Raw genomic sequence first — 8,330 nt, 5'->3', positions numbered from 1 at the left:
ATACATTAACATTTAAAGGTACCTGGAGAGGCACATGGACAGGAAAGATTGAGAGGGATATGAACTAAAGATGGGCAAATGGGACTAGTTTAGATGGGTATCTTGTTTGCTATGAACCAGTTGAGCCCTATGGCCTGTTTCCATGCTCTATGACTCGACAGTTATCATTTGAGAGAATCCAGCATGTGACATTTCAAAGTAGGCATGGCAGCATCTCTACTTTCTTAGAAGTCTGCACAGATCCAGCACTCCATCTGGAACTTGACAACTTTCTATATATGCACAGTGGAGACTATCCTGACCGGCTGCATACTGGCCTGTTATGGAAACACCAGCAGAAGTAGTAGATTCAGGCCAGACCACCACAGGAAAATCCCTCCCCACCACTGAACACATCTCCGAGGTGTACTGCCACAAGCAAGTGGCATCCACCATCGAGGACCCCACTATCCAGGCCATCAGGAAGAAGGCACAGGAGTCTCAGGTCCCACACCACCAGGTTCAGGAACAGTTACAACAATCAGGCTCCTAAACCAGTGTGGATAACTTCACTCACCTCAACAAATAGTTGATTCTACAACCCATGGACTCTCTTTCAAGAACTCTAAAACACAAGTTCTTAATATTATTTATTTATTTATTATTTGTTTTTCTTTTTGGACTTGCATATTGGTTGGTTGTCCATCTTTGTGTGTAGTTCTTCATGGATTCAATTGTGTTTCTTTGTATCTACCATGAATGTCCTTAAGAAAGTGCATCTCAGGGTATTAAATGGTGACATAGATGTACTTTGATAATAACCTTACATTAACTTTGAAGTAAGCATAGCAGAAAGATAGCAGGGGACCAAGGCTAGATGTTGGGGTGTAAGTTTATGGAAGTGGGGAGAGAGGCAGGTGATCTCACTGGGCTATGGCTGCATAGTAATGATGGATCCAGTCTCCAGCAGGATAAGAGGGGAGTCATTGGAAAGGTATAATCTGATTAGAGACAGGTCCATGAGACTGACAGGTGATAGGTTACGCTGCTCTCTGTCACAGAGCGCAATATTATTTGGTACAGCCATTATGGAAGGAGAAAAAACCTGAAGGGAAGGATCTAAATATAGTGGTGGAACAACGAACTGACAGGAAGCTGACAGCATTCACAGATTTGTGAAAGGAGAGGGAGGGCAGGGTGATAGAGTGACAAGGGATAGAATAGTGCTTGAGGACTGGAAATCATCCACCGTATTGCCAGTAATGAGGATGGGAAGGTTTGCAAAGAAAGTAAAGATCATGACAGTTTTAAATCTGCTCTGATCATTTATCAGCATGAGACAAACATTTAATGTTAGACACTTCCAGTAACCATGGAAAAGTGATATCTATCTTCCAGTAACTCACTGGTGATTCTGCTGCCGTTTTGGAGGTTTGGCCTCAATGTGAAGATGTGTCCCTTTCACAATGGGATCAATGTGGTGAAGGCTGACTGTAGTCAGTATCTGCAGATTAGTGCAGTTACAAGATGTACAGACTTGCCATCTCAATCACTCCGACGTCCGTGAGAATAAAATTAATTTACAAACAGCTAACCATTTTAAGCACTTTATTTTTTTAAAAGGTCAGAAATTAATCAATGGCAAAAGGTAAAATACTGAAATATGTAGCATACAGCACATTTTATCTAAAGCACATACAAGCACTATAGCAAGCTAATCTGGCAGCAATCTAAAGAGAAAAGAAATTCAAAGCTACTGTCTTGCTTGTAGCAGTTGAGGGAATGAACAGCTTCAGCTTCTGTGCGATTTGGGGACCACTGCTTCAAAGGGGAAACATTACATTCACAGCAAATCAGTTCATGTACTCTGAGCTGTGAAAGGTGGGGAGGAGTGGTATTAAATAAAGTGCAAGGGTGTAGTCACATTCTAACTTGTCGCAGAAACAATCTTTCTCTCTCTCTCTCTCTCTCTCACACACACACACACACACACACACATACTTGTTAGAGATTTCAAATTAATTTGGAGTTTCAGATGCACAACAGAAAAGTCCTTCTGGCGCTGGGTATAAAGTGACAGAATGCACCTTAAATGAACAACTGCACATGTCCCCATTTACAGATGCTTATGGTGACCCAGAAAAAAAAACGTCTCTCATCCCTCAGCTGCTACCAAAAAGCAGCCATGGCAACAAAATCAGGCTTCCACCGTGAGAGTGCGTCTGTGTACAGTATTGTAGAACTTGGACCTTTCAGATCAGTGTAACATGATTTGCTTTGTTTTCTGTTTTATTTTGTGTGTTGATGGCTAATTTCTCTTTGTTTTACAGTTTAGAGTATTTCAACAGTAGGATAATATCAGGCTGCTGAGGGTTTGGTTTCAGCCTCTCGAACCGTTCATTACACAGTAAAGCTATGGCAGAACTACAAAGCTTTTCTTAACAGCACAGCGCCGTCATGCTTGTGGATAAGTGTTTATAGCAAAAACCATTCCTCCTTTCCTTTATTTTCCCCCAAACTATTAGCAATGCCAAACTTATTTACCGTAACAAACTTTCCCGTATTTAACACAATCCTTTTTTTTTATTCAAAATAAGATCTGATTTCTTTTCTTTCAATAACTATGTACATAAGTGCAAAAAAAAGATGTGTCACACACAATCACACACTAACAGGTCAAATCAGTTAAACTGCAGCAATCTCAGATTTTTCAGAGTGTATTTTACAACACCATACCACACTTTCTAGTTATAAAACCCGGTTCTACCTCAATGTGTTGTAAACCACTTTGACTGAGAAATAAAATGTACAGACACAGATTCAGGTCATGTACGTTTTGAGTGGAACTTTGGGTATTTAAGATAGTCAAAGGATATTTTGCCTGAGTGTGTCTAACTGTACCTTTTTTAAGTTCATGCCGATGTACATTTTTTTAAAATTACAAGTGAAAATTCACAAATAATTTATACAAAGGTAGCCATGTTGTAGTTTTGTTGCCATAGCAACAACTCAATATCATAATTAGTTAACAATGAATCTATCATTGTAAGAGTTACATACAAAGTTAATTTTGTACTAAAATGTAAACTACATAAACTAGGTATGTATTGTATTAAACTTTTACCATATCCCAGTGAAGGTTAGCATTAAAATAAATGACTTTTAATGAATTAATAAATGCTTTCAAATACAAATGTTAAAACCAAACTTCTTTTAACAGTCCCTCAGATTTAAATTATTAGTTTCTAACTGACTGCAATTAAAACTAAGCAATCAACATAAGAAGTTGAGAAACTACAGCAATCAGGGTTAGAAAGTGAAATATTTAGATTTGAGTCTTATCACTGATACTATATTGTGTGCTGTTACGTACTTACATTGAGATTATTGGCTCAAACTTCTAAAGATTATATCATTGAAACCACTATAGCATCTAAGGCCTATCACAGGCACGCAGTTTAATTATATCATTATCTTGCTGATCCTTCTGAGAGGAATGGAATTTTTTTCTCCATAGATTTTTCATTCTCAGCATACATTTACTGTGAAACACACAAGAATGAAGTAATTTAGTACTATATAATCCTGTCAGATTCACCAACAGACGCTGCAAACTACATGAACTAAAATTTCCAAGTAGTTAAAGGAACATATGGCTGTTAACAATGAATTTCCCAATTAATATAACCATTTCAGTGGCTTCAAAGCACTATTCTGATTACTGTCATTAAACTAGCTTTGTGATGCGCTTGTGGTGAAGATTAATATCTTTATCCAGCCTATCTAGAAAATTCCCTGTTTCTGTCCTCAACTCTCTTTCTTCCCACTTTTCTTTGTGTGACCCGTTTTATCCAAGACTCAGGATTTCTTGCATATCATTTGCATAAGGCTGAGAGAACTAAAGAAAAGAAGAACGAAACTGGATAATGTGAAAGAGATGGTTTAGTGATAAGGTGACTTGAAATTGAATGGGGACTGAGACTAACGGTAACTAGTACCAGAGAACAGCCCATCCATTTATGTGATACAAAGAAATGATTCCTTGGAGCAGGAACTTTTTATTTAGAGTCACGCTTAGACAATGTGACTATAATGAAGAATGTATATGAGCTAATGACTTTTATAGTCTAGCGACTTCCTTTTAGTTAAATCACTGGAATAACTGATTGCACATTTAATATTGTTTTTCTTAATAGTGCGGCTTTAAAAGTGGCATTTTTTGCACATTTTCCTTTTTTATTTGGCGACACTAGTGACTTGAGCTTATTATGTTCCTTTTAAATCTCTCTTTTGTAATCTGCCGGCGATATTAAAACATCTGTGGCATCTCACTAAACTACTATAAAAATCTCCATAGTACTTATTAATGAAAAGCTCTGACCTTCCTTTTTTGAAAAGTTATTTTAATATCCGAATTTACATTCTCCTGCATCTGGGATGGGGAAGTGGCAGTGTGAATGAAGGTTAGATATTCAGTTCAGAGGGTTATTCTTTACATTATATTCATCCAAGAGAAATGGTCGCTGGCAAGACTAGCATTTATTACACAAAGCTAAATGCCCTTGAGGAAGTGATGTTGATTCACCCATTTGAAGTGTCTGCGATAAATCAGGTGGGGAGTTTCAGGATTTGTCCCAGTGACAATGTTCAAACCAGGATTGGGTGTGATTGGGAGGGGAACCTGCAGGAGATGCGTTTGCATTGCTCCTTTACTGTTCTGAGTTTGATGGTGGATGTCTCAGCCACTGTGAGTGGTTGGAGGAGAGAGTTAATGTCGATGGAGAGCCAGTAGTGGTTATTGTTGAGCTTCTTGAGTGTGGGAGATTTCCATTAGCCTCCAGACTTATGATTGGTAGTTGGTGGAAAGGCTTTGGAGAGTTAGATGAGGAGTCACTCAGTGAACAGAACTCTGTTTTCATAGCCATACTTTTTATTTGGGATATCCCCAGTAAAGGTGAGCCCTCCCCTCCAGGATATTGATGGATTGGATTTTGTAATGAATATTGAATGTCTGGGGAGATAGTTAGATGTTAGACATGCCTGGCACTTGTGTGGTTTGAATGTTACTTGCTGGTTACCAACCCAAGCCTGAATTTTCCATTGGAATGAATGGACTTGTTCTAGTTATCTACTTCTTAACATTCAAACAGCACCTTCCTCCTCCCTCTGTTAACACAGTATTAAAACCACTGGTTTACATTTGCAGTAGAGATCCAAAATAGGTTTTATACATACCCAGCTTTCAAATGGCATCACCTCGGACATTACACAGAGCAGCAGGATTGTAAATGGAGGGTGTGTGAATTGCCCCAGGCAGTGTCAGTTTTACCCGACTCTGGATGGGTCCACTGCCTCACTAGTTCCTAGATTCTTTTGAGTGTTAACCTTGGTCTTTCCCAACAGCTCTCCAATTCACCCTGTTAAGGGGGGACTAATGTGGAGCATCCATTATAATTGAAATTCCACTGCTGAGCCAAGTTTATTATTCCTGTGATCCCAACCAATGCTGTCAAAGCATGTGTAGGGCCCAAGGGTGCCAGTGAAAGCTCTTCTCTAGGGTCTATCACAGTGAAAAACAACTCCCTACTATACCTCAATGGCAAATCACAGAAATGACTGGGCCAAGTTATTTTGTCTTAGCTTCGAAGAACCAGGCCTGTTTTAATCATGTCAGCACACAACATTCATTCAGGCTGGTGACACTCGCCTGGCTCTCTCTGAGGCACTGGAACACAATGAAAAGGAAGTAGTTCTGACCAGCTATATAATGAGATTATACACAAACACATGCAAGGCTATTCCACAATAGCCAGGCCTATTTTATCACAACAGTTCAGGAGGAAAAACAGGACAAAAATATTTATATTAGAGAGCATGCCGTTAGCAGAAATGCCAATCTTCACTCTGAAGTTGGCTGTTTCCATGACTCACCAACTCTACAGGTTAACCAGTGCAAATCTGCCACTTCAATATTAGTGGAATTGTTTTGTAATATGTTCATACAGATAGTAATAATATAAGTTGTTCTAAGATTTTGAATGAAATATTTATATGGTTGAGCACTGTGCAATGTCCCTGATCATAACTAGCTAATGTGTAGTTGTGAAGCATGCATATTTATACTGAAAATATTGCTATACAAAACATGTCCATTAAATTTGCCTGTACTACAAGTTTATAAAATTTGATGTTACACAGACAAGGCATAATTGGAAAGAGGATACACAGGTAACGGCACGCTCACTCAACTAGTTTGATTATTTTTGCCCTGTTTCTCAATGACATTCATTTTTTCTTTGTTAAAAGGGAACATGATCAAATAGGAGGCTATTGAGGAATATGTTTCATGAAAGACATTTCCTTAAAAACAAAACTATTTTTTTATTCTGATGTAAACTTAACATTTAGTTAAGATAACACTCTTACATAAAAATTGAGACAGATAACCAATTTCCATTAATATACATTAAACCAACAGTCTTCATACATTGAAAATGCTTTTCACTATTAACATGAATTGATTATAAATGTGTTACAGCAATGAGATATAAGAAGTAGTATACCTCATTTAATTACTACACATACGTAGTGTCTAACAGGAGTAAGTAAATATACTTGACATTTTTATAGTGCTTTTTGTTTTTCTTCTTGACATTCCCATCATTTTGGTTTTGGTTAGCATGTAGGCTGTGGTAGGCTTACTGTAGAGATGGTAGGTGGGAAGTGATGGGAGTATGTACAGAAAGGCCATGTGCAGCTCCCCAAGGAGAAGTTCTGCTACTCCACCAGATTGCTGTTCAGTATTTCAGCCTGACGTCCTATAGTATAAGCGAAAGGAAGAAGCAGAGTCAGAGTACGGAGCAGGTGTCTTAATATATTATTCAACCTTCCTGCCTAACCTTATTCAACCCTGATACATCACACTGTAAATTACATAATCTTTCACAACCACATTAATTAATAACTTACCATTACCTCAACTCAGAGATTCACAGTTGCATCTTACCAATGCAGGAAGCAGCTGACTTTAGTAGGTTTGGGGAGCATTACTTTAATTAATAATAAGAGCAGGGCTTACATTAGTTTGCATATATTAGGTATATAGTGGTTGTACCATGTGGAATTAGACTATGCATACTCGGCTCCAGGGGAAAAGAGGGCAGGGAGGAGAGATAAATTTCCCCAGCTGGGTTGGGATGGTGTGGTCAGCAAGTCTGACAAGGGGAAAACTCAGCAGGTGTCTGTCCAAGGCCAAGTGCCAAGGACCCGAGTACAGAGTCCATATAACAGAGTTCAAGGTCAAGGGATTGGATCTTCATAGAGGGCATGCCACTACCCACAGAGCTCACACACCCAAATGTCCCACAGTCCCTAAACTCACCAGCCAACAGTCAGGGTCATTGGCCGACACCCACATGTTGTATTGTACCACTACTGGCTCGTCTCCTCACACTTGCACACTCTGCACTCAGACTGACGAGGTGAGACTGTGTCTTCCCACCACCAGCCACGGCGGGCCTGCAAGGCCTCACCTGACTCACTGGGAAGACACACTCCAGCCCTGGCAAAGAACATACCCAGTGGCAGTCGTGATTGACTCAAGTCTACACATCCAATCTTGCTTCTCACGTTCCATTTTCTGCTCATCCTACAATCTCTTTTGAAGTTTCAAGATGATACCTTTAAGCTTCAACCCTTTCTTCTCACCATAACCTAACTGTGTCTCTTTTAGCCTTTCAATGGCCCAGAGATGTGGGCTGGCCCAGGCATTGCAGCAAAATCCAGCAGAGGCTCCAAGTACGTAGCAGGGTACAATCCATCCCTTCCAGCTGCCAGTCGGGGGTTCCCCGATGATCAGAGTGGCACCAAGCTTGGGTCAGACAGAGCCCGTTCTGCTCAACACTGAAGTGGTGAGCAAGAAGTGTGAAGACAGCCATATACAGTGGTGGTGTCAGCCTATGTAGTAATATCAGCAGAGAATGTGAGTGTTGCAGTGGGAGCTCACCCTGTTGACCTACACTCAGTGGCCACTTTTTTTTAGGTAGACCTGCTCATTAACACAAATAACTAATCAGCCAATCACATAGCAACAACTCAATCCATAAACACATACAGACATGGTCAAGAGGTTCAGTTGTTGTTCAGACCAAACATCAGAATGGGGAAGAAATGTGATCTGACTGACTTTCACCATGGAATGATTATTGCTGCCAGATGGAGTGGTTTGACTATCTCAGGGACTGCTAATCTCCTGGGATTGACACGCACGGCAGACTCTAGAGTTAACTGAGAACGGTGAAAAAAAAAAATCCAGTGAGTGGCAGTTCTGTGGATGAAAATGTGAGAGGTCC

At 39.8% G+C, this 8,330-nt stretch overlaps 1 protein-coding gene across 15 annotated transcripts in view; it reads right to left on the bottom strand.

Annotated features, from left to right (window-relative positions):
- Positions 1-1,570: 1,570 nt before the first annotated feature.
- Positions 1,571-8,330, bottom strand: part of LOC140734540 (muscleblind-like protein 3) — a 255,389-nt gene continuing 248,629 nt past the window's right edge. For all 15 annotated transcript variants that reach the window (XM_073058651.1, XM_073058649.1, XM_073058659.1 and 12 more), the window contains one exon: positions 1,571-6,797. The gene's annotated coding sequence lies outside the window, so the exon portion shown is untranslated. The remainder of the gene's footprint in view (positions 6,798-8,330) is intronic.

The sequence above is a fragment of the Hemitrygon akajei genome, chromosome 10 (assembly GCF_048418815.1).
Source record: "Hemitrygon akajei chromosome 10, sHemAka1.3, whole genome shotgun sequence".
NCBI classification, from domain to species: Eukaryota; Metazoa; Chordata; class Chondrichthyes; order Myliobatiformes; family Dasyatidae; genus Hemitrygon; species Hemitrygon akajei.
The sequence above is the reverse complement of the archived record's forward strand: the minus strand, read 5'-3'. Positions and strand labels throughout refer to the sequence as shown.